This window comes from Hemiscyllium ocellatum, chromosome 34 (assembly GCF_020745735.1).
Source record: "Hemiscyllium ocellatum isolate sHemOce1 chromosome 34, sHemOce1.pat.X.cur, whole genome shotgun sequence".
NCBI lineage: Eukaryota > Metazoa > Chordata > Chondrichthyes > Orectolobiformes > Hemiscylliidae > Hemiscyllium > Hemiscyllium ocellatum.
Genome location: NC_083434.1, coordinates 6122438 through 6148922, shown reverse-complemented (window position 1 = coordinate 6148922; position 26485 = coordinate 6122438). Strand labels below are relative to the sequence as shown.

Sequence of the window (26485 nt, the reverse complement as noted above, 5' to 3'; positions counted from 1 at the left end):
ATGGCTGTCCCAGTCAATGTTTGGAAAGTTAAAATCCCGTACCATAACCACCCTATTATTCTTACAGGTAACTGAGATCTCCTTACAAATTTGCCTCTGAATTTACTGCTGACTATTAGGGCTCTATAATACAATCCTAATAAGGTGATCATCCCTTTCTTATTTTTCAGTTCCACCCAAATAACTTCCTGAATGTATTTCCAGGAATATCCTCCCTCAGTACAGCTGTAATGCTATCCCTTATCAAAAACGCCACGCCTCCTCATCTCATGTCTCCCTTTCTATAGCATTTGTATCCTGGAACATTAAGCTGTTAGTCCTGTCCATTCCTGAGTCACGTTTCTGTAATTGCTATGATATCCCAGTCCCATGTTCCTAACCATGCCCTGAGTTCATCTGTTAGGCCTCATGCATTGAAGTTTAGATTAGATTCCCTACAGTATGGAAACAGGCCCTTCAGCCCAACAAGTCAACAACGACCCTCCAAAGAGTAACGCAGTCAGACTTATTCCCCTACCCTGTATTTACCCCTGACTAACACTATGGGCAATTTAACCTGGCCAATTCACCTGACCTGCGCATCTTTGGATCGTGGAAGGAAGCCAGAGCACCCGGAGGAAACCCACACAGACATGGAGAATATGCAAACTCCATACACATCATTACTGAGGTAGGAATTGAACCTGGGACCTTGGCGCTGTGAGGCAGCAGTGCTAACCATTGAGCCACTGTGCCACCCAAATTTATCAGTTTAATTTATCAGTCCTACCTTGTTCCCTGCTTTGTCCCTACCTGCCCTGACTGTTTGTCTCACTTCTTTTCTCAACTGTACCAGTCTCAGTTTGATCTCTTTCCTCACTATTTCCCTGGTTCCTCCAACCCATTCCCCCACCCACCTTACTAGTTTAAATCCTCCCGAGCAGCTCAACAAATCTCCCTGCCAGTATATTAGTCCCCTTCCAATTCAGTAGCAATCCACCCTTCTTGCATTGGTCACTTCTACCCCAGAAGAGATTCCAATGATCCAAAAATGTGAACTCTTCTCCCATGCACCAGCTCCTCAGCCACACATTCATCTGCTCTATCCTCCTATTCCTACCCTCACTAGCTTGAAGCAACGGAAGCAATCCAGATATTACTACCTTTGAAGACCTCCTTTTTAAATTCCTGCCTAACTTTCTATATTCTCCCTTCAGAATCTCATCCTTTTCCCTTCCTATGTCATTGGTTCCAATGTGTACAATGACTTCCTGCTGGTCCCTCTCCCCTTTGAGATCATTCTGCACACTCTCTGAGACATCCTTAATCCTGCCACCAGGGAGGCAACACACCATTCTGATTTTTTGCTGCTGGTCGCAGAAACATCTGTCAGTACCTCTGACGAGAGAGTCCCCTAACACAATTGATTGCTTGGAATCTGACGTACCCCTCATTACATTTGAGCCAGTCTCAATCCCAGAAACTTGGCTGTTCATGCTACATTCCCCTGAGAGTCCATCACCCCCTACATTTTCCAAAACAGCATACTTGTTTGAAATGGGGATAGCCACTACCTGCCTATGTCTCCTAACTGGAATACTTTCCTGGAATTAACCCATCTATCTCTCTGTATCTGCAGCTTTTCTCCTTTCCAATAACTCACATCCATCACTTCCCCTTGCTCTTGTAAATTCTTCATTGCCTCTATTGCTTCAACTGATCCATTTGTTCTAATAGGATTCGCAAAGAAAGATATTGCAGATATAATCCTCAGTAATTTCTTTCTAAACTCCCACATATGACACGAAGAGTATATCGCTCTACTAAAGGCCATTTTTTTCTCCTTCACAATCTACAGACCCAGAAAATAGCATAATCTTATTGCTCTAAAAAGCACTGCTCCAGCCTTGTCTTTTTAAAATGTAATCAAGAGACAGATCTCAATAAAATAAACAATCAAGAAAAAACTCACTCTGCTCATTACTGTAGATTTACAGCAAGGCTACACTTAAAAGTAAGCACGTATCTGTTTCTGTGCTGTGACCTCTCCCAAACAGGTTCCTCCAAGATCAGTTATAAATTTCGCTGTTCGTTAAGTTTTCCTTGATGCAATCTGATGTTCAGAGCTTCATTCAAACAGCAAAGGCAGTAACTGTGCAGATTCACTGCTGTGTCAGTTTTATTTCTCTCTCTCTCTCTCTCTCTCTCTTTCTTTCTTTCTTTCTTTCTTTCTTTCTCTCCTTTACAGACCCTGTGCCTATTGTCTGTCCTTCTCCCTTTTAAAAGTGCCATTATTTTGATTGTTTTTCTCCAAAGTTCCAAAACAATGCAACAGCAAATAAAACAGTAAATACTGCTCCTGGAATTCAAGGAAATCTCCTCTAACCCCGAAAATACCTCAAAAAAGACGCAGATCTTCCAGCCATAAGTTTTTCCCGTCCTCCATCTTGGATTACCCAGCATTCTTTGATGAGGTCTCTTCTGGAATACTGTGTCCAGTTCTGCTTGCTCAGTATTAGGAAGGATATTATCAAGCGGGAGAGGCTTCAGAGGAGTTTTACTAGAATGTTGCTGTGTTTGGAAAGTTTGAGTTATAAAGAAAGGCTGGGACACTTTTCACTGGAGTGTAGGAGGATATGAGGTGACCTGATAGAAGTTTCTAAAATACTGAGGGATATAGATAATGGTAGTTGTCTTTTCCCTAGGATGGGGGATTTCAAGTCTAAAGGATACATTTTTAAGGTGAGAGGAGAGAGGCATGAAGAGCAAATTTTTTAGACAGCGTGTTTCACGTGTGGAATGAACTCCTTAAGGAACTGTTGGATGTGGATACAATTATAATGTTAAAAGACATTGGATACATACATGAATAGGAAAGGTTTGGAGGGATATGGACTAGGAGCAGGCAGGTGAGACTAGTTTAGTTTTGGATTATGGTCAGCATGGACTGGTTGGATTGAAGGGACGATGACTCTGGTTGTGGCATCCCGTTGGAGGTGATGAAAATGGCAACTTACATTCCTTTGGATGTGGACTCTGGTGGAGTGATGAGTGAAGACCAGGGGTCCTTATCGTTCTTGTGGGAGGGAAGAGGAAGGGGTGAGGATGGGATGGACAAAGCTAATGGCTTTTTTGAATCCTTAGTTGAGGGAGAAGGTGGACAGATGAAACTCCTTTGTGGAAATTGTCATAATCAAATATAAAAAAATGAGGCCTCTTTATTTAATTCAGGTAACTGAAGGAACCTCCATAATGAGGCACTCTCACTCACTTGTATCAATGGTGCCCATCTAACTTGTTGGGACTTTTGGCATGGCATTGCACTGGGGTTTCTGATTGATTGGACTTCCAGAAACCCACATTGACTGCTTAATAAGATACCAGAGGCATCTAATTTGAAGGCCATTTCTGGTCAGATTTTGTCCAGTGCGCTGGACAGCATTACAAGAGTGGACCTGAAAGTCCATTATGGGCCTAACCTTGGGACCTGACAATCACCACAAAATTCAGCCCATTAACTCTGATTCTGTCTCTGCAGAGACAGCCTGAGGTGCAGGGTATTTTTCTTTCAATTCAGTTTTCCAATATTTCCAGGAATTTAAGAATTTTGCTTCTGTTCTAAATTTTCTTACTTACATTGAAGCATGATGGGAAACAATCATAAAATTTGACAGAACAGAAATATTGGTTGTGAGCAAGACTCTTTACTCCTTAGTATGGAATGAGCATTGATAAGAAAGTTGGGAAAATACTGTGAGAATTACAAGATCAGCTTATTAACATCAAGAAATACGTTCATGGTTTTCCACTTTAAGTTATGACTACCTTGTTTCCGTGTTTGCCAGATATATCTGCCACTTCCAACTCTCACCCACTGAGAAACTCATTGTGCAAATTCCCAACACATAAATCAGAATGGCTACAGCTCAACAACAGCATGTCTTGCTCATGATGCAACTGATCCTACATCCATACAAGTTAGCATTGGCAAACCACCAGCCTCACCATATTATTGTGCCTGCTCTCGGACTAAATCACACATCACTTCAGCCTTTCAGCACTTCCCTTTTAGACTCAGGGCGCCTGTGACTTGTATCCTACTGCTTGGTTCTTTTGAGCACAGGGATCAACCGACATACATCCTGCATGTATACTTAGAGTGCTTTTGTATAGTCATGGAGCCATGTTCTTGGCTTGTTTCCCTGCATCCATGTTTGTCAGCCTCTATGTGATCTCATTGCTTTCTTTTTACAGGTGGTTCTCCTGCAATGCCATTGTTGCAGTTCAGCAAAACCTCGCTTAATAGAAAATTGCTTAATAGAAATAATGGGGCCTCTGGGAAAAATGGGATTGGGCCAGCCCAGAAAAAATATCACTCACGATCACTCAAAAATCACCGAAAAGTCTAGTGCAAAGTAGAACACAGCCTTATTAACAAAAGTAAATTTAACACAATACATTTTAAAAATGTAAGAATGGTGCTTTCTATATAGTATCTTTCACAGCTAGGTGCTGTGGCAGCAGCTGACATTGCACATGCGCAGTATAGCATGAAGAACAGAGCTCACATCACGCATGTGTAGAACAACTAGATTTCAGTGCTGACATTGCACACGTGCAGAATGGTGCACAGACTTCGATGCATGCGCAGAATGGCACGAAGATTGGCACCGAACCCGCACATGCACGGACACCAGCACATGCCCAGAATGGCAAGAAGACCAGCGCATGTGCAGAACAGTGTGGAGGTTTCAGTTTGCAAATCAGCACATACACAGAACAAAGTGCGCGAATCAATACCCGCTGAAATTGCGCTATTGTCAACAGAGGTAAACATTCTCTAAATACCGTTCCCTAATTTTTCAGTGATGTTATGGCCAAATCGCGCTGCCAAAATGCTCGTTATCCCAGAACTACCTGTAAAGAGTATCCTTATTTCTCAATTACAAGTCACCATCCTTTGTAGCTTGAATTGCTTTTTTGGCATAGTGGAGAGGCAGGTACAGTATCATGTAATGGGGTAGAACACTGAACAGTCAGTCAATCAATCAGTCAGACAGGGGATGGACATTTCACTGTAGCACTATTCTGCATTAATGTTACAACTGCAGAAAGCACACTGAATTGTCAGAAAAAATCTATAAGGGCTTGGGAAAGCGGAAAACTCAATTTGGGAGAAGAGCTTCATTGTGTTGGGCCAGTGAGGGAATGGTGACTGTGAATGGGGCAATTGTAGATCAATAGGATGGGAACCTTATTGTGAATGGGGAAGGTGGATGATTGGGAGATCTGGAGAGAGGTTCAAACAGGTCCTGATAATTGACTTCTACAAGGGAATTGCAAAGCCAGTGGCTCCAGGCGTAAAGATGGGAAAATGATTAGTTATGTAACTGGGTTCAAGTAAATTTGAGGAAGACTTAAAGATCATCAGGACCATTTGGATAACAAATAAAAAGGCAACATGAAAAATAGAGGGAAATTTGTGAATCACAGGAGAAGTTATGTGTCTCAGTTGAAGACAAAGTTGGAAACTTGCTCTGTCAGATCACAAGCAATAACTGCACAAAATGGCTGTGATGGTCTGCAAAGTGGGTAGAGCGAGTTTTTTTCTTTGGGAGCAGAGTAGAAATCTTGGATTTTGAGGCCCTACGAGCAGCAAGTACAGTACTCAAGTCACCCATCTGATTTTAATTTGTACTTCATTAGCAGTAATTCATTGTCCAATAATGCACATTAAAAATTATGACCTTAAGCAATCATGAATGTTTCATTATGCACACCAACTGCCTCTTTGTCATATCAGTTAAGCAATTATAGTGAGACCAAGGCCCTTAAATGCAGAACCTGAAGTCCCCATTTCATAACAATGCGTTGCAGCTTCCAGATTTGCACACTGAAAATATAAGAATACAAGGATGCGAGCCTTTCTTTTTTGGGTGTATTACAAACATGGTGATATTATAATGGCTTTCTTGCAAAATCCTACATGTAACATGAAATATTTGGTTACATCATGGTACAATTGGACATGGTCACATATCATAGAGCTTCTTATGAGAGATGATAGCAACCTCCTTGGGAATCCTTCATGCCACAAAATGTGAGAGCATGACACGAGACTTAATTGTTATAGCTATTGAGGGCTCAGGAGTTCCTTAAAAAATTGCATTAACTTTCAGACAATCTGTGGGTAATATCTGCTCATGGATCTCACATGGAGATTGCAATCACTTAGTTCCTTGAGTGGATAAAGTGTGGCACTGAGAAAAGCACAGCAGGTCAGGCAGCTTCTGAGGAGCAAGAGAGTCAACGTTTTGGACTTAACCCTTTATCAGAACCTCCTTGAGACCCTTCCTTGAGACCTTGCTGCAACTCCTGAAACAATGTAGAAGGAGACAGTCATTATTTATAGAAGTCATGATTTGGAGATGCCGGTGTTGGACTGGGGTGTACAAAGTTAAAAATCCACAACACTAGGTTATAGTCCAACAGGTTTAATTGGGAGCACACTAGCTTTCGGAGCAATTCCCCTTCATCAGATGATAGTGGACGGCTCAGAATTTATAGCAAAAATTTACAGTGTGATGTAGCTGAAATTATACATTGAAAAATTGATTGTCTGTTGAAGGGCCAACACCTTCAACATATTGTCTAGCTATCACCATTGTTAACAGCTAACCCGAGAATGCAACTTTTTTAAAAAAGGGTTTTGTGATTTACACATGAAAGAAGTGAAACTATCACTATATTCTAACAGATGAAAGGCTTAACAGACAATCAATTTTTCAATCTATAATTTCAGTTACATAACACTGTAAATTTTTGCTATTTATTGGAGGCACTGCTTTATCAGCAAGCATGGAATCCTCCGGTAGCCATGTCATTGCCTCCAGAGGGAACAGCAGCAGATATAGATTGACAGGGAAGGCAAACAAGAATGATGAGACTCTGGGTTAAAGACCTTGCTGACACTTTTTTCAACCATCTCAAAGATAATACAGATACCAATTAAGGATGTCCAGCCTCCCTCATCTCCATAATGTGCCAACTGCTTCAGGAGGACGCTCAGTGATCAGTGGACCTGCATACCAAGATCCCTCTGCAGATCAAAGCTGTTAAGGGTTCTGCCATTCACTGTATAATTTTAATCTGTGCTTGATCTTTCAAAATGCATCACCTCATATTTGTCTGCAATAAACTCCACCTGCAATTTTTCTGTTCTGCTGTATCATCTCACAATCCTCCTCACGATCCAAAGGTTTGAAGTTGGACTGTTTCTGTGCTATACATCTCTATGATTCTAAATGTTTTATCAGTCTCCATTTCCAAACATGTTTTTGCTTTCTTTATTGAAAATTATTGAACAAAATGTTAAATCTAGATTATATTGATGTTTTGGAAGTGACATAATGCTGCTGTTTTTTTTTAAGATAACCATTCTTTTTAAAGACGGTAATGAATTTTCATTCCCAAAACAAAAAAAAACAGAACATTCATAATCTTTGATCTTATTTTTGTGTGCTTTGTCTAGGATTTCCAATTAACAGTTCAGCCAATTGTGGTACACACTACTGAAGTATAGCCACTCTTTCTAACGGCACAGTTGAATAAATCAGCAATTAAGATACTCATGGACATACTTACCACTGACACAATCTTTTATTATATCTTATATCCTTATTATATTCACCCTCAGAACCATGTGTTTCATGAGTTACTTCAAATAATAACTCTTAGTCAATTCTTGACATAATGATATTTAGAGTCACACTGGAAATACCTACTAATTATTCCCTATATGAATTTCGGGAATTTATTCTTTGTTGGCTATCATCCCAATCCTGCATTTTCTTTTTATTTAGAAATCTGCTAAAGGTATGGCCCATCAAAACATCTTTCAACAATTCCATCCATTCAACTTTTGAGTCAGTAATCATAGAATTTTCTATTCTCTGTTATACTACAGAACTCCCAACATGTCCTGTGAACATAGCTCAAAATGATTGACATGCTAAAAGCGTTTTTAAAGCTGCAGCCATTTGTTCTCAAACAGTTATTAGCATGAAATTAAACACCTGTCAAAAACAAAAGTCAATTCATGTGCGAAATTTAAGCACAGTCTAATAGCATAAACGTTTGCACAGACTCCGAATTTCGAGATTGAATTCCTTTAGCTTTTATATGACCTCTCCCCATGATATATTCCTCCATGGACTGATTGTTCATCTTCTTAAATTGATCAAATATTGCCCTAATCAACTTTGCTTCCAACAAATCATCCTTTTTATGAACTTTGTGCATAAATCAAATTATAATCTGCAATCTCTCTTTTGTATCCAGGTCTGTTACATACTACTTTATTTCTAATTTCACTCCTTCCCAGGGAGAATAAAGCCAAAACCATACCTTGCTGCTTCTTGATTAGAGAAGTGACCCAGGTCCACATCTTCACTTCATTCTTCCATTGCTCATGCAGTTCAGTTCTAAAATGACTGATGGATCATTGTAATCTGTGATCCTGCAACATGAACCAGCCATTTCACTTTAAAAAGCCACTGGGAGCAATGCTTCTGTCAGAAGCAGTGATTATCTTCTTTCCTTATTTTTCCAAGTGAATCAATCAAGGTTAATCCTTTGTTACTATATTTAACAGACCAATATCCATGTATAAAATTACGGAAAAAAAATTTCGAAGATTTACATTCAGTTTGCTATGATCCTTGCACAATTGTCCAGCCGAATAAATGATGAAGTCCTGCACCACAGACCTAAACAAGAAGACGCAATATGCCCAGAGACTAGAGCTACCCTACCATACATCAAAGACATCTCTGAGATGACAACCAGACTACTCTAGCCCCTAGGCATCATGGTAGTCCACAAACTTATCACCACATTGAAATAGCTCCTGATGAATTTAAAGGACCCCGTAGCAACAACCAGCAAATAGAACATCCTACACAAAATACCCTGGAAGGACTGCAGCAAACATTACACTGGCCTAATGGGCAGGAAGCTAGCCACCAAGATACATGAGCACCAACTAGCTACCAAAAGACATGACCAACTATCACTGGTATCTATACACGTAGATGAAGAGGGACACCAGTTCGACTGGGACAATATATCCATCCAGGGATAGGCTAACCAAAGACATGCACGGGAATTCCTAGAGGCCTGACATTCAAACTGGAACTTCATGAACAAACATATAGACTTGGACCCCATTTACTAACCTCTCAGAAACAGAACCGGAAATGGTATCACCCACCACAACAAACCGAGACAGTTAAATAGTAAGTGGGGCAGAACACCAATGCTTCACCAGAGTCTCACTGATGATGTTATCTGGCATGGTGATCAAACATCTGAGAACAAATCTACAGCTCAGCGAGCAAACTTACAACCTGATTAAATATCATCTATTGTTGAACTTAGGACTGTAACCCTATCAAATATTCAGCTTTGCCTTCACTCTTATGGCTATGACGCGATTTTAACCTTGCAAATAAATGGGAGCAAAACCAGGTCATTGGACCCCTCGAGACTGATTTGTCAATCAACTAGAGCATGACCCACACCTCCATTTTCCTAACTTTCCCCAAAATACTTGACTCCCATTAGTCCCATTAGTTTTCCCGTTACTTATTGTCTTATGGTAATTATTGTATTAAATTTCTTCCTCCATTTTGCTCCTTGATTTTTCTAATATTGTTAGGATGCTTTCAGTTCCTCTGTCAGAAAGACAGGTGCAACATACTTGTTTAAACCCTCTGTGATTTCTTTTTCCCCGTATTAATTCCACAGTTTCATCTTCTAAGGGACCAATGTTTACTTTAGCTATTCATGGTCACTTTAGGGAGAACTACTGTGAAGACTGCAGTCTTTTTTATAGTCAATTATTGCCCGTCATTTTTGTCATTGCTTCCATATTTCTGCTAATTGGAAAGCCTAAAAATCAATTCTGACGACACTGTGAAGGAAAATATGGAATATTGTGTGTAAATCCAGAACAAGCTGTGGGCCACTTTATAATTAGAGGTCACACTTTTAGGACAAAGATGAGGAGCAATTATTTTTCTCAGATTTTTATGTAGCTTTGGAACTCTGCCTTAGAAGACGAAAGAGTTGGAGTTGTTGAATTTTTAAAGACAAAGGCAAATAGATTTATATTAGGCAAGGCAATAAAGACTTATTGGGACTAGGCAGGAGTTTTAAATTCAAAACAAAAATACTTCAGCCATGATCTTATTAATTGATAGAGGAGGTGCTTGAGGGGTTGAATGGCCAACTCTTGTTCCTAATTCATATAATTGAACTTTTTATAGCTGATTGGCTTACTTAAATTGTATTATTGTATGCTGGCTGTTTTTAAGGAAGGAAAGAAATAAACAGCATTTGCAAGATCAGTAAACACTGATATGTGCAAGAGAGATTTAATTTAAATGTTAATCAGTATGGCATGTCTTTAAATCTTAGTGCCTTGCAGTATAATATATTCAAATCCTGACCTTCTATTTTTCCACAATTTTTTTGCCTCCTGAAGCTGACAGGTTAATCCCTTCTCAGATACTCCAAGCAAATGTAGTTCAGCCTGTGAAAACTAATTTCTGTTGGTTTAATTCTTATGCATAGCTTGTGCTTGGCAAACGTGGTCCCTAAGTGTCTTTTAAATTCAGCTTCTTGCATTTGTGTATTTCTTGTTGTATGATCTATAAATTATGCAGAATTCATTATGTTATATCAATCACACAGCTAACAATCATCCAGCACAGCAGGAAAAAATGCCAACAATCGAGCATGTGCAGGTTAGGCGAATTGGCCATGCCAAATTGCCCATAGTGTTAGGTGAAGGGATAAATGGAGGGGAATGGGTCTGGGTGGGTGGCGCTTCGGCGGGTCGGTGTGGACTTGTTGGGCCGAAGGGCCTGTTTCCACACTGTCAGTAATCTAATCTAAAAGAAAATCTGAGTTATAAGAATTTTGTTTATTCACTCATGAGATATGATTTGAAAAAGTTGCATTGTTTTGCTATGGTAGTGTTCTCAAACATAGATAAGTATGTTTCCTGTCTTGCATTTATGTGGTATTCCCCCGATGACCATTGAGTCATAGGGATGTACACCATGGAAACAGACCCTTCAGCCCAACTCACCCATGCTGACAAAGTATCCTAAACTAATCTAGTCCCATTGCCAGCACTTGGCCCCAAATCCCAATAAACCCTTCCTACGCGTAAAGCCATCCTGATGCCTTTTAAATAGTATAATTGTACCAGCCTTCACCATTTCCTCTGGCAGCTCATTCTATACAACCTGGATAAAATGTTTTATGTTTCCATTTGACTCCCTCCTATCCTTCTAAACTCTGGTGACTATGGGCCCAATCAAACCAGTCTCTCCTCAAACAACCATCCCCAATATTGGCCGAGTGAACCTCCACTGCACTCTCTATGCCAAGTGTATGTTTTCTTGGTGTAGAGACCAAATTTGTATGCAATACTCTCTATGCATGGTCTCACCAAGGCCCTGCATAACTGCAGTGAGAAATCCAAACTTCTGAACCCACATCCGCTTGTAATGAAGGCCAATATACCATTTGTCTTTCTAATTGCTTGCTGCACCCGCCTACCTGCTTTCATTGACTGGTGTCTAATTACACCATTTGTACACCTGCACTTGCCAATACATCACCATTTAAATAATATTTTCCTTTCTGTTTTCATAATGAAGTATACAGCCTCACATTTAGTGACATAGTAAAGCATCCGCAATGTGTTTGCCCACTCACTTAATTGTCTAAATCACCTTGAAGCCTCCTTGCATCCTCCTCAGAACTCTTAATCCAACCCACTTATGAGCTGTCAGCAAACTTGGAAATGAGGCATTTGGTTCCATCATCCAAATTCATATATATAAAATGAATGGCTGGAGCTCAAACACTGATCCTTGCTGGAGATATATGTAAAATCAATAGCTGGAGCCCAAGCAGTAATCCTTGCTGTACCCTACTAGTTACTGCCTGCCAGTCAAAAAAAAGGCCCATTTATTTCCACTCACTGTTTCCTGTCTGCCAACCGATTCTCAATCCATGCCAATATATTACCCCTATTTCGCGTGCTTTAATTTTGCCCAAAAACCACTAGTGAGGGACCTTATCAAAAGCCTTCTGAGCATCCACAAACACCATGTTCACAATCTTCCTTATCTATTCCACTCCAGTCGATCTGTTAAACTTTATTTGTCTTCCATAAACACATGTTGGCATTAATGCTTTGCAAATATTCTCTTATCATGTCATTTATAATAGACTGTAACATTTTCAGGACTACCGATGTGAGGCTAACTCATCTGTTTTTGCTGTTTATTTTTAATCCCTGCCTTTTAAAATAGTTAGTTTCCGTTTAGTTACATTTAGCATCCTCCAATTTGTAGGAACTGCTACAGAGTCTTTAGAATTTTGGAAAATGACCATCAATGAATCCAATATTTCCTGGGTCACTTCCTTTAGTACTCTGGATGTAGATTGTCAGGCCCTGGTGAGTTGTCAGCCTTTAACCCCAATAATTTCCCCAGCACTATTTTCGAACTGAACAGCAACTTTCATCAATTCCGCCCTCTCACTAGATGCTTAGTTCTGTAACATTTTTGGGACATTATTTGTACCCTTTTTTGTGAAGATAGAACAAATGTATCTGTTCAATTTTTCTGTCATTTCTTTGTCCCCCATTATAATTTCCCCAGCTTCCTGATCGTAAGGAACTTACATTTGTCTTTATTAATCTTTTTCTCTTCACATATTTATAAAGGCTTTTATGGTCAGTTTCTAAGTTTCCTGCAATTTTGCTTTCATACTCTATTTCTCCCGCTTGATAAAACTGTTTGTTCTCTTTTGCTGAATTCTAAAATGCTTCCAATTCCCAGGCTTGCAGCTTTTCCTGGCAAATATTATATGTCTCCCCTTTTGATCAAGTACTATCTCTAATTTCTTTTGTAACCCATGACTGGTCCACCTTTCCACTTTTAATTTTGTACTAGACAGGAATGAATTGTTGTTGTAATATATGCACCTATTTTAAAAATATGAACCATTCTGTATTCGCTGTCAACCCATTCAGTACAATTCCCCAATCTATCTATTATTCACACTCATACCCTTATTGTTCCCATTGTTTAGATTCAGGACCCTAGCTTCGGATTCAATTACCTCCTGTCTTAATGAAGAATCTTAACATATTATGGTCCTTCTTCTCCAAAGGACCCCACACAAAAAGATTGTTAATTAATCCTTTCTCGTTGTACAGCACCAAGTCTAGAATTGTCTGTTCTCTGATTAGTTCGACATAAATTGCCATAGTATTCAGGGATATGTAGGTTAGGTGCATTAGTTAAGGGAAATGTACAGTAATAGGGAAGAGATCTAGGTGGGTTACTCTTCAGAGGGTTAGTGTGGAATTGTTGGGCCATATGGTCTTTTTCCACACTGTAGGGATTCTATGAATATTGGTTTAAACAAAACATCACTTACATACCCCAGAAAATCCTCTCCACAATCTCATTGTTAGTTTGGTTTGTCCAATCTGTATGTAAATTAAAGTCACCCATGATTACTATTGCACCCTTATTAGACAAATCCCTTGATTTTTGTTTTTGTTTAATAACTACCCTTACATCTCCACTACTGTTTGAGGGTCTTACAATGCTTTCTGTCCCTTAACCTTGCTGGCACCATTGTTTGAACTTAGCATTTCTGATCTTCCATAATTTTGATGAAGGTGGGCAAGCTTTGATGAGCGACATGTATCAAGCCAGCAAAGAGTTGCTGTGACCATAGTTTGGAGGAGGGAACTGTATGAAAAGTAAGTATAAAGTGTACTGTCTACTCTGTGTGATAATGAACTGCTATGGCATAAACTCTATCTGTTTTAATACAGTGATTGTTCATGGTGCCATGTTGTGAAAAGGATCATTAAATGGTATAGTTGCAGGTTGTTATTGCTGTCAGCTGGTAGCCTGTCAAGGGAAAGAACAGCATTCTGCAGAAAATGTTTCAGCCTTCAGATATATTAGAAGACATTGTCTATTGGATATTTTGCATTCTATACAATTGAAATCAGCTATTGTAGAAATTTCTCCATAAAAGATCCTGTCTCATCAGGTAATGAAAAGCAGTGAAATTTTCAGCAGGAACTTTGCCAATATTTATCTTTCAAATAACAATACGTTTAAAATGAACCGCGCTATATGGTCTTTATCTCATTTCTGTCTATAAGACCTTGATGTGTGCAGATTTATTTGTTGCATTATAACAATGACCACATTTCAGAGATACTTCATGGTGGTAAATTTCTTTCAGTCAGTTTGAAGAGTATTTCATAAATTCTTTTCTATTACATTTTAGATTGTCATTTTTTTGTGTCCCTCTATTGTTATATATAATTTTCTCCAACTAATTTCTGTCTGACAGGTTCAACAAATCTCATATGAACAAACAGAGAACAAATCAATCAAAAGCCTTCAGAGTGAGTACATAAATGTGAATTTTAAAAAGTGGGCTGCAAATGTATGCATGCACCAGATAGGTATGTGTTGGATCCAAAGAGGCTACTGCAGTGTATTTTAATATATGTAATACTAGTAGTGATTTACCAAAGGCCAGCAGCTCCTTTCAATTTTTCCATGACTTGCAACCTTTAGTTGTTTGTAGGAGCCTCCTGATTTCAACTTCAATGAACAATGTGATTAAAGGATGCAGCACACAAAGTGGTTTCCATTGCGTTTCTTTTGTGTACTTAAAGGAAACAAATGCCCTCTTCTTTGAAGGATCCTCCATCTATAACAAACTGTTGTCATTTAACATTCTAACTCTTCCACCAGTGAAATTTTGCTGATTCTGATATTGGATATGGCACATTGTAGCACACCTGAGGGACTCTTAAAAGTGCATGAATGACATGTGGTCTCAAACTTTATAGTTGACTATAGGTTGGCAAATACAAGGTATGGGAAGTGAAGAGACCAATTAGATTATTCCAAATAGCCTTTGACAAACATTTCAATTACCAGGCTGAGAACTTACTATTGGAAAAAAATACCAAAGATCCAACCAAATCAAAACATGTTTAAGAAAATTATTGCATTTTTTCATACAGCAGCATTTTTCTGCTTGAAATCCCTAAAAACATCACTGCCAACTGAGAAATCTAGGCTTATGCACAAAAGACTTTCTGGATATATTATCAGCTGTAGAACTCAAAAACCAATAAATTAAAAATTACAGTGTGTTTGTAGCTATAATTCCTGGGATTTTTTTTTAGATTTGACAGCAAAATTGCCTCTTTGCCGAGCTCTTGTTATTTGTAGGTCTCAGCACAGCATTTGACAAGTAATGATATTGTAACCCAGGAATCTATTCTTGGTGCTTTGAAAGTAATTTCTTTTTGTATGGAAACAGAATAATGTAGGGCATGAACTTTTGTTCTTTTTGAGAGATTCTGTTTGACATTGTCATTCCCTCTCAACCAAGATAACCATCACATGTTACCACATATAAGCCTCTCAGGGAAGCATGTTGTAAGATACCTTGATGGAACAAATAATTATTGATGTGCTTACAGTGTTGCAGCTAGGTTCTCCAGATGACCCCTTAGCTGCTGACTCCACTGCAATTCTGTCCAGATTGGCTTGGTTAGGTGGGGAGGTTTCTCCAACTGTCCATGGAAAAGGGGAATACCCACCCCCCGACAACCACCCCATCTTTTCTGTATAGCCTGGAATAGACAATGTAGTAAAGCATCACTGAACCATGAGGTCATCCAAGCCACTCATCACCCTACTTGAAACTATATCATTGTTTCTTCAATGTTGCTGACTCAAATTTATGGATCTCCCTTCTTAACAGCACTGTGGGTGTTCTTACACCACAGGAACTGCACCAGCTGTAGAAACCTGGTCGCCACCGTTCTGTACCAACAGTGCTGAGGTGGAGATGATCGAGAGTTTCAAGTTGCTAGAAGTAAATATCACCAACAATCTGTCCTGTTGCGTCCACCTTGATGCTATAATCAAGAAAGTATACCAATGCCTCTAGTTCCTCAGAAGATTAAGGAAATTCAGCATGTCCAAAACGACTCTTACTAATTTTAATAGATGCACCGTAGAAAGCATCTTATCTGGATGTATCACAGCTGGTATGGCAACTGCTCGTCCAGCACCCCAAGGAAGTAAAGATAATAAGAACACAGCCCAGTCCATCACACAAACCAGCCGCTTTCCCATTGACTCTGTCTATATTTCCCATTGCCTCAGGAAAGCAACCAGCATAATCAAATATGCTCCCAACCAGACCCGGTTCCACCCTATTCCATCACACTGAAGATACACAAGTTTGAAATCATGTATCAACAGATTCAAGAATACCTTTTTCCCCACTGTTATCAGACCTATAAATGGATTCTCATCCATTAGCGTTGATCTTTCTCTGCATCTTTTCTGTAGCTGTAACACTATATTCTGCATTCTGATGTATTATCCTGATGGACTTATGTAACCAGCATAACATGCAAAACATTACTTTTCACTGCAACTTGGTACATGTGACAATAATAAATCAAATCAAATCAAACCAACTTCTTAAGGACAATTGTGGACGGCCAATAAATACTGTCTTAGTCACCGATGTCTAACTCGCTGACTGAATTAAAAACAATTTGAAACTAAAATTAAGATTTAAATTGCTCAGCTATATCCAGAGAGAGCTCTAGCTGATAATTCTGTTGGACCTTGACCTGGCAATTCAATATGAGGCTTTGTGAAATTGAAAGCAGCAAAACCAAAACTAATTCCACCTTTTTTTCTATCTAACCTGCCTGCTCCATTGAGAATATTGCAGCCCATTATGGCTCTGTCCTACGTATTTAAAAAAATTGTAGTGACTTGGGAAATTGAAAGATTGAAAAAAACATTGAATTAAGTTATTCTGTGTTGTAGGGTGATGGAGGTGGGGTCTTGGTTAGGCAGAGCAAATTTCAATTTCAGGTTGAAGGTTTTGGTTGCATTCCAGCTTCAGAGTCAATATATTGGCAACATTGTGTTTTCACATTAATCAAAATATTGTGAGTCTAAACTGTTCAACAATGCTAGATATTTTCTTGATGTTACTTCATAGTAACATTCATTAGAAAGGGCGGCACGGTGGCACAGTGGTTAGCACTGCTGCCTCACAGCACCAGAGACCCGGGTTCAATTCCCGACTCAGGCGACTGACTGTGTGGAGTTTGCACATTCTCCCCGTGCCTGCGTGGGTTTCCTCCGGGTGCTCCGGTTTCCTCCCACATTCCAAAGATGTGCGATTCAGGTGAATTGGCCATGCTAAATTGCCCATAGTGTTAGGTAAGGGGTATGGGTGGGTTGCGCTTCGGCGGGTCGGTGTGGACTTGTTGGGCCGAATGGCCTGTTTCCACACTGTAAGTAATCTAATCTAATCTAAAAACTAATTTGCACAAATATTCTGTGAAAGAATTTTGAAAGCTGGGCAGATGTTTCAGTTGTCATTTAGTTTTATTGAATCAAGTCCTTGTGGAAGAAACAAAATTGTTTAATTTCTCAAGTGATCTGCATGAAGCCACACATTAAATCAGTATGCGCATCACTCGTGTTTCATTCAGCCCTTTCACCCAATTCTAAAGAGATCTCCACCGAGACATCCAATTGTATAAATATATACGCGTTTCAAGGCTTGTAAAAAAAAAGTCAAGATTGAATGTAAGTTTGTTCAATTTTACAAAAAAATTGAAGGGTTAACATACTACTCCAAGCTGATTTCACAGAAATATTATTATCCCCAAATCCTAAATTCAGGCAGATAGCTGGGACTGTATGATTGATAGTCTTGTAACTCTTATACAGTTGTAACAATCAGTGAATTTACATCCAAGAACTGGATTAACTTAGCTGTGTTGAGGTTAATGCACTACAGTGATGTTTTACTACAAGTTTAATCATTAAAAACTACCCTACTTTGATTTCATACTTTAAGTGGAATCCTATGCTTTGAGAAATCATGTCAGACATTATTAGTATATCATATGCATATAAATAAGCTTCCGCAACAGGACATGTAAGTTTGGATGAGGTTTATTTCCAACAATGGGCAGCTAATATTGAATAAGTAGGGTTTTTTATGTTGGACCAAATTTTAAGAGTGACTTTAATAGACAGTAAAATTGGGGAATGAATTAAAGGCGTGCCTGACCCAAAACAATCAGTTTCCAATCTGTAACATTAAGTTAAAATTGATTGCCTAATCTGTGCTCCCATCAAGTGAGGGGATACCACAAGTCTCTAACTCTAGAATTAAGATGATCTAAAGTCCAAATCATTTCTGAAACCATACTTTGGAAACAGACTTTACTCATTGCTAATGTAATTTCAATAGTATTGAATTCAATATCTGCATATGGAAATAGTAACATTTGTTTGTAAGATTTGCTGTGATAAAAGTTAATAGAAATGTTCTGCTATGAAATGAATTGGCAGAGAATCTCAGCTAACTGACCTTGACGCCTTACAAAATGATTTTATCTGTATTGCAAATTGTCAGTCACATCTGGTGAACAGTGATGCTTTTGAAGGGAAGGAAATACTGGGAAGCAAAATTGATTATTTTACCAAGTTCTATAATCAAACCCGTAGATAAGATGGAACTTCTGCAGTCCTTCAGTTAGTATTACTTGTATCTTTTGCAGAGACTGCAGAATAGGTTATCACGAGGAATGTGTTTTCACAGATTTGTAGGCCATCACTGACTTTAGCAGTTGACATAATTTGTTTCTGTGGTAGTGCCTGAGAACTTACATTGTGACACTACTGCTGATGTGAGTTACTGGCAGTACCTTAAAATGAAGCAAATATTGCAACAGATTAACTAAGCAAATACATGTAAATGCACACCAAGTCAGGAGTTAAACTAAAAGGGGCCTTTGAAGTTTAAACATTGAAAAAAATGTCATTGTCATATGCTGGCACAGCATCCTTGTTGCAATATTATAATGAAAGTTACAGATGCAACTTGCAATGCAGTATTGAAGTGCAGTAGCGTCTTGTAAGTGGTTCAGATATGGGACATGGGGGTTCTTAGAAGCTAGAACATGTGGATGCCAATGTCCATGGACATCAGATGCATGTGGCTGATGCCCTTGAATCATGCACTGAGGCATTGGTATCTGGTTTCCAACATGGCAATCCTTTAGAGCAAGCAGTGAGCTGAACCTGCAGTGTGCTCGCTCTGACTTCTGTATCGAGTGTTCCTGACATTGAGCTTGTTTGACACGTTTTGTAAGATTGGAGGCTGAATATTAATGAGGTGAGTGAGCTGTTAAATAAACAATAATCACCTTTTTCTGGCAACCGGCATGCTATTTGTGAAAAGCAGAATAGATGGCATCAGTTATTCCTAACAGTGAGCTGGGCCTCACTGCACTTGATACTCAATTCTACCACACATCTTGTCGTAGCCCCCATCGCTTAAATCCCCATCAGGTTATGTCTTAAGTTTCTTTTTATTTCACTTTTAGATTGAGCCATGTGAAATTGGCCATGGTGAGAAATTGCAAATTGATTTGTTTTGATTTATTATTGTCACATAGAGTCATAGAGATGTACAGCACGGAAACAGACCCTTTGGTCCAAATTGTCTATGCCAACCAGACATCCTAAATTAATCGAGTCCTATTTGTCAGCACTTGGCCTATATTCCTCTAAATCCTTCCAATTTATGTACCCGTCCAGATGCCTTTTAAATTGACCCAGCCTCCACCTCTTCTTCTGGCAGCTCATTCCATACACACACCACTCTCTGAGTGAAAAAGTTGCCCTTTAGGTCCCTTTTAAATCTTTCGTCTCTCACCCTAAACCTATGCCCTGTTACTAATGCCTTCCTCACTGTCCTATCCATGAGATAACCTTCTTCGCTGTCTACTACACCTCCAATTTTGATCAAATTAAAACTCACATAACATCAGGTTCTAGTTCAACAGGTTTATTTTGAAGTATAAGCTTTCAGAACACTGCTGCTTTGTTATGTAGCTATCCGTTGAAGGAACAGTGCTCCAAAAACTTGTAATTCCAAACAAATCTGTTGGACCATAACCTGGTATGTGATTTTTAATTTTGACCATTCTAGTCCAACAACTGCGCCCCCACATCATGGCTACCATCCAATTTTGGTGTCATCTGCAAACTTACTATGTTCACATCCAAATCATTTGTATAAATGACGAAAAATAGTGGACCCAGTACCAATCCTTGTGGCACACCACTGGTCACAGGCCTCCAGTTCCAAATGGTTAGTTCTCCCTGTATTCCATGTGATCTAACCTTGCAAACTAGTCTACTATCAGGAACCTTGTCAATTGTCTTACTGAAGTCCACATAGATCACATCCACCGTTTTGCTCTCATCAATCTTCTTTGTTACTTCTTCAAAAAACTCAATCAAGTTAGTGAGACATGATTTCCCATGCAAGGCCATGTTGACTATCCCTAATTAATCCTTGTCTTTCCAAATGCATGTAGATTCTGTCCAACAATTTGCCCACCACCGATGTCAGGCTTCCTGGTCTATAATTCTCTGGCCTTTCCATACCACATTTCTTAAATAGTGGCATCATGTTAGCCAACCTCCAGTCTATACTGATATACTGTGAAAAGTATTGTTTGCGTGCTAACTGGCCAAATTATAACTTATGTCAGTACATCTGGATAATAGAACTGAATGCAGAATATAGTGTTACAGCTACAGAGAAGGTGCAGAGAAAGATCACCTTTAATATGAGAGGTCTGTTCATAAGTCTGATAATAGCTGGTCTTAAATCTGTTGGACGTCAATGGAAGGAATGAATGGAATCAGGAAAACCAGCCTTCCTCCCATTAACTCCGTCATCACTTTCTATTGTATCAGGAAAACAGTCAACATAATCAAAGACCATTCCCACCCCTGTTATACACTCTTCCACCATCTTGCATTGGATGGATGATAGAGAAGCTTGAAAACACATCCCAACAGATTTAAGAACAGCTTCTTCATCACAGTTATCAGACGTATGAATCGACCTCACATATATTAATGTGGATCTTTCTCTGTACCTTTTCTATAATTGTAACACTGTATTCCGTTCAATTACCCTGATATACTTATATAAGGTATAATTTGGCTGGTTAGCACGCAAAACAATACTTTTCACTGTATTTCAGTACATGCGGCAATAATAAATCAATTCAGATCCGTTTATGATTTCTCCCAGGGCTAATTTCACATGGCATAATCTAGAAGTGAAATTAAAGGCAACTTAAGGCAGAATCATATAGGGATCTAAGTGATGGGGGCTATGACAAGGTGTGTGGTAGAATTGAACAAGTACAGTGAAGCCTCAGCTCATCGTTTGGAATAACTGATGCCATCTATTCTGCTTTCTACAAGGAGCATGCCAATTTCCAAAAACAGTGAATATTGCTTATTAACAGCTCACTCACCTCAATAATATTCAGCTTCCAATCTTAATAAAGCTTGCCAAACAAGCTTGATGTCAGGAAAACTCAATAAGGAAATGAGCGTGAACATCTTGCAGATTCAGCTCCATGGACATCAGCAACATGTATCCGCATTCCATGGACATCAGCATCAACATGTTCTAGACTCGAAGAACCCTCATGCCACATATCCCCTTCACTCACAGGATGCTTCTGCACTTTATTGCTACATTGCTGGCTGTACTGGCAGCTATCATTGTAACATTGCAGCAAGGACCCAGTGTGCTTCTGACAATGACATTTTTCTTTAGTCTTTAAATTTCAAAGGGCCCCTTTGGTTTAACTCCTTCTAGTTTAGTATGTATTTACATTTGTTTGCTCAGTAAATCTGTTCAATGTTTACTCCTTTTTTTGGTAATGCCAGTGGCTCACATCGGTCTTTGACAGCCATCGCCCGAAATGGTGAACTGCCCAACAGTAGTGCCACTCCGTTTTAACTGAAGCACTACCACAGGTTTTCATAAATGATTCGTCTATTAGGGATATTTTATATATGATTGCTAGTGTCATATTCAAACCTGAATACTCTGGCAGGTTCTCCCATGATCGTAAACTTGTTGATTGCTGCTCATTTGTGTCTGAGGTACTCCTAATATTTGACACCTATGTAATACTCAAGTGTGTGGGTTAGCAGCTATTTTCAGAATTCTTTGCTTGTCACAGCATAGTGTAATTTTTCCAGAAATACAGTGAAACATAGCACTGACTGTTCATTCTCAACTGGAATATAAAATTGCATCAGACATAAATTTACCTCACAGCATAGGAATAACAAAGAAGAAAGAACAGTATAGTTTTGCTGTTGCAGATGCTCACCCAGCAGCAAGTAAATATAAGAGATATCCTCTCAGGACACCTTGAAATGCCTGCTGCTTTACCTCTCTGAGATTTGGAGATAGTTGAAGTAATACTTATGGATTTGGCTTCTGGCCAATGCTTATCACTAATTTGGCCCCTTGTGTCTCTCAAAGCTGGTGTGGTATTGCAAGATAACTGAGAGAAAGGGGAAATACATCTGTGCCATTATGCTGTGGCTTCATGACATCATGGGGTCTCATTGGTATGTGATGCCATGAGATTTGGAATTATGCCAGTTCATTGGGGATGGAGCCAATCTAAGCATGATTTTCCATCCACTGCACCCATGATTAATCCCTTCGGCTTAAAAAGGCATCTTGTGGTGCATTGACAGTGCCCCCACCTCTGGGCTAGAGGTCAAGGCCCATCTCAGGATGCGATGACAGTGGAGGTGAGTCATAAAATGACCAAACAGGTTTATTGAGAAAGAAATTAATTTTGACTTTATCCTGTCAAAAAAGTCTTCTCCCCATTCTGGGTATTGTCTTTTTGAAAACAAAGGAACAGGATGTACATTTTTTTGGAAAGGCAAGGACTGATTCAGGATAGTCAACATGGCTTTGTGCATGAGAAATCATGTCTCACAAACTTGATTGAGTTTTTTGAAGAAGTAATAAAGAAGATTGATGAGGGCAGAGCAGTAGATGTGATCTATAGGGACTTCAGTAAAGCATTCGACAAGATTCCCCATGGGAGACAGATTAGCAAGGTTAGATCTCATGGAATACAGGGAGAACCAGCCATTTGGATACAGAACTAGCTCAAAAGTAGAAGACAGAGGTTAGTGGTGGAGGGTTGTTTTTCAGACTGGAGGCCCGTGACCAGTGGAGTGCCAGAGGATCGGTGCTGGACCCTCTACGTTTTGTCATTTACGTAAATGATTTGGATATGAGCATAAGAGGTACAGTTAGTAAGTTTGCAGATGACACCAAATTTGGAGGTATAGTGGACAGCGAAGAGGGTTACCTCAGATTACAACAGGATCCGGACCAGATGGGCCAATGGGCTGAGAAGTGGCAGATGGAGTTTAATTCAGATAAATGCTAGGTGCTGCATTTTGGGAAAGCAAATCTTATCAGGACTTATACAGCACTTAATGGTAAAGTCTTAGGGTGTGTTGCTGAACAAAGAGACCTTGGAGTGCAGATTCATAGCTCCTTGAAAGTGAAGTTGCAGGTAGATAGGATAGTGAAGAAGGCATTTGGTATGCTTTCCTTTATTGGTCAGAGTATTGAGTACAGGGATTGGCAGGTCATGTTGCAGCTGTACAGGGCATTGGTTAGGCCACTGTTGGAATATTGCGTGCAATTCTGGTCTCCTTCCTATCGGAAAGATGTTGTGAAACTTGAAAGGGTTCAGAAAAGATTTACAAGGATGTTGCCAGGGTTGGAGGAATTGAACTATAGGGAGAGGCTGAACAGGCTGGGGCTGTTTTTCCCTGGACCGTCGGAGGCTGAGGGGTGATCTTACAGAGGCTTACAAAATTATGAGGAGCATGGATAGGATAAATAGACAAAGTCTGTTCCCTGGGATCGGGGAGTCCAGAACTAGAGAGCATAGGTTTAGTTGAGAGGGGAAAGATATAAAAGAGACCTAAGGGGCAACTTTTTCACACAGAGGGTGGTACGTGTATGGAGTGAGCTGCCAGAGGATGTGGTGGAGGCTGGTACAATTGCAACATTTAAGAGGCATTTGGATGGGTATATGAATAGGACGGGTTTGGAAGGATATGGGCCGGGTGCTGGCAGGTGGGACTAGATTGGGTTGGGAATCTGGTCAGCATGGACGGGTTGGACCGAAGGGTCTATTTCCATTCTGTACATCTCTATGACTCTATGACTCTAAAAGACATTTTGACATACCATTTAAGATGTTACCTTTTCTTTCTGTGTTTGTTTCAGATTTCCAGAAGCCACAGTATTTTGCTTTATTATCACAGATAATAAAGTCTTCAGCCAACTTGATTCTACTCCTTCAGGAAATAGCTGAACACACTAGACACTGCAAAGGCTATGGGTCTTGGCAACATTGTGATGGTGGAACTGAACACTTGTGCTTCAGAACTAGTTGTAATCCTGAGGCAAGGACATTACCACCCTCTCCATTTACTCTCAACTATTGGAACAGTCAGAGAACATGTCATTGACAGTACTATGAAAGGTATTTACACAGCAATAATCCATTCACTGGCACTCAGTTTGGGTTCTACCAAGACTAGTTGGCATCTTATCTCATGACAACTCTGGTCTAATGATGAATAAAATATGAACATCTTTCATATGAAGTAGGAGCAGATATAGACTATTTAAATCCTTGACACTGCTCCATTATTCAATAGAATTATTGATGATGATATTTTACTTTGAATTCCACAGCATGAAAGAATATTCTTATGAGGAGTCATTAAATGAGTTGGGTCTACACTCACTGGAGTTTGGAAGAATGAGAGGTGACCTCATTGAAATATATAAATTTCCTCAGGGGCTTGACAAGACAGATGCTAACAGGTTGTTTCCCCTTGTGGGAGAATCTGGGACTAGAGGACGTATTCCACCACTGGCGTTCAGTAGCAGCAGTGTGTACTGTCTACAAGATGCATTGCAGGAATTCACCAAAGTTCCTTAGACAGCACCTTCCAAACCCATGATTACTTCCACCTAGAAGGACAAGGGCAGCAAATATTTGGGACACCTCCTGCTGCAAGTTCCCCTCCAAGCCACTGACCACCCTTACTTGGAAATATACTGCCATTCCTTCATAGTCATTGGGTCAAAATCCTGGAATTCCCACCCTAATAGCATTGTGGGTCAATTCACAGCGAGTGGACTGCAGCAATTCAAGAAAGCAACTCACCACCACCTTCTGCTCTGCTGTTGTTAGAATACTGAATGGACTCAGAATCTCTTAACATTCGCCTGTATCTGTGTTCTTGTTTTTGCCACTGTTTACCTATTATTTACTTATTCATGCTACTTAACTCTGTGATCTGCCTGTATTGCTCACAAGATAAAACTTTTCACTGTGCCTTGGTACACATGATAATTAATTCAATTCAATTCAATTCAGTTCAAGGGGCAAATAGGGATAGGCTATCAATGCAGGCCAGCCAGCGAAGCCCAAGTTCACAAATGAATTTTAAAAATCTCAGAACCAGGCGTCACACATTTAATAATGTGTGCACAAAATGCCACTAAACTCAAATTATGCAAGAAAAGAGGAAATTCCGAAGAAAGGTTATGACTCCAGTCTGCGCAGTAAGCATTTGAGTAAAATGAGTCCTATGTGACATTGTCCTAAAATGAGTCAAGCTGTTTTTCCAATTTCATTTCTGCTGACAATTTTTCATTCAGGTGATGATCTTTAAATGAAGAAATTGTGAAGCAGGTGCAACTCAGCAAAGACTAAAGCAAATTTCATTCCCTTTCTTTTCTCAGGAAATAAATATGAATCCCAGTCTCAAATTTATCACAGACTACATTTTCAAATCTCTTCAATAAACACGAAGTGTCAGGAGAATGATGTACTGTAATATTTGTCTACATATTATAGGACAACAGTGAACTGTTAGATCTCTTGAAAAGTTAAGAATTCATGCTGGAAATACACCACTCGCATGAATTCTTCTTCTAAGAATGTTGGCATCAAGTAATTATAAGTTGCTCACTTCTGCGATCACAGTGCAGGTCACTTATGGCCTCTCCCTCACCTGATGTTCTCATCCTGTGCTCCAGTGGACAACATTCTTGACTCTAAGTCTGATGGTGTAGGTTCAAAGAACATGCCATAAGTTTGAGTACAAAATATAGGATATCGCTCCAATGCCGCTAGACCTACTGCAATGTCTGTGGTGCCATCTTCTAAACAAATCGATAGACAGGAGTCCTACTTGTCTCTATGGGAGAATGTAAGAAATCTCCTGGCAGCATTTCAGTAGAGTGTAAAGGACTTTTATCTGATGGAATGGCAAATAATTTTCTTTCAAACTCTCACTAAAACAGATTATATGGTCATTATCTCATTTCTGTTTATGACATCTTTCTATGTGGCTGTCATGTTTCTCTA

General features: G+C 39.5%; 1 long non-coding RNA gene across 2 annotated transcripts in view; it reads left to right on the top strand.

Annotated features, from left to right (window-relative positions):
* Positions 1-25890, top strand: part of LOC132832279 (uncharacterized) — a 31644-nt gene extending 5754 nt beyond the window's left edge. Inside the window, exons 2-5 of one of the 2 annotated variants that reach the window (XR_009646925.1) lie at positions 13754-13837; positions 14446-14500; positions 24325-24583; positions 24799-25890. This is a non-coding gene — a long non-coding RNA (uncharacterized LOC132832279). Of the gene's footprint in view, positions 1-13753; positions 13838-14445; positions 14501-24324; positions 24665-24798 lie in introns of those variants that run through there. The other variant, XR_009646924.1, reaches the window with a different exon arrangement.
* The last annotated feature ends 595 nt before the right edge of the window (positions 25891-26485 follow it).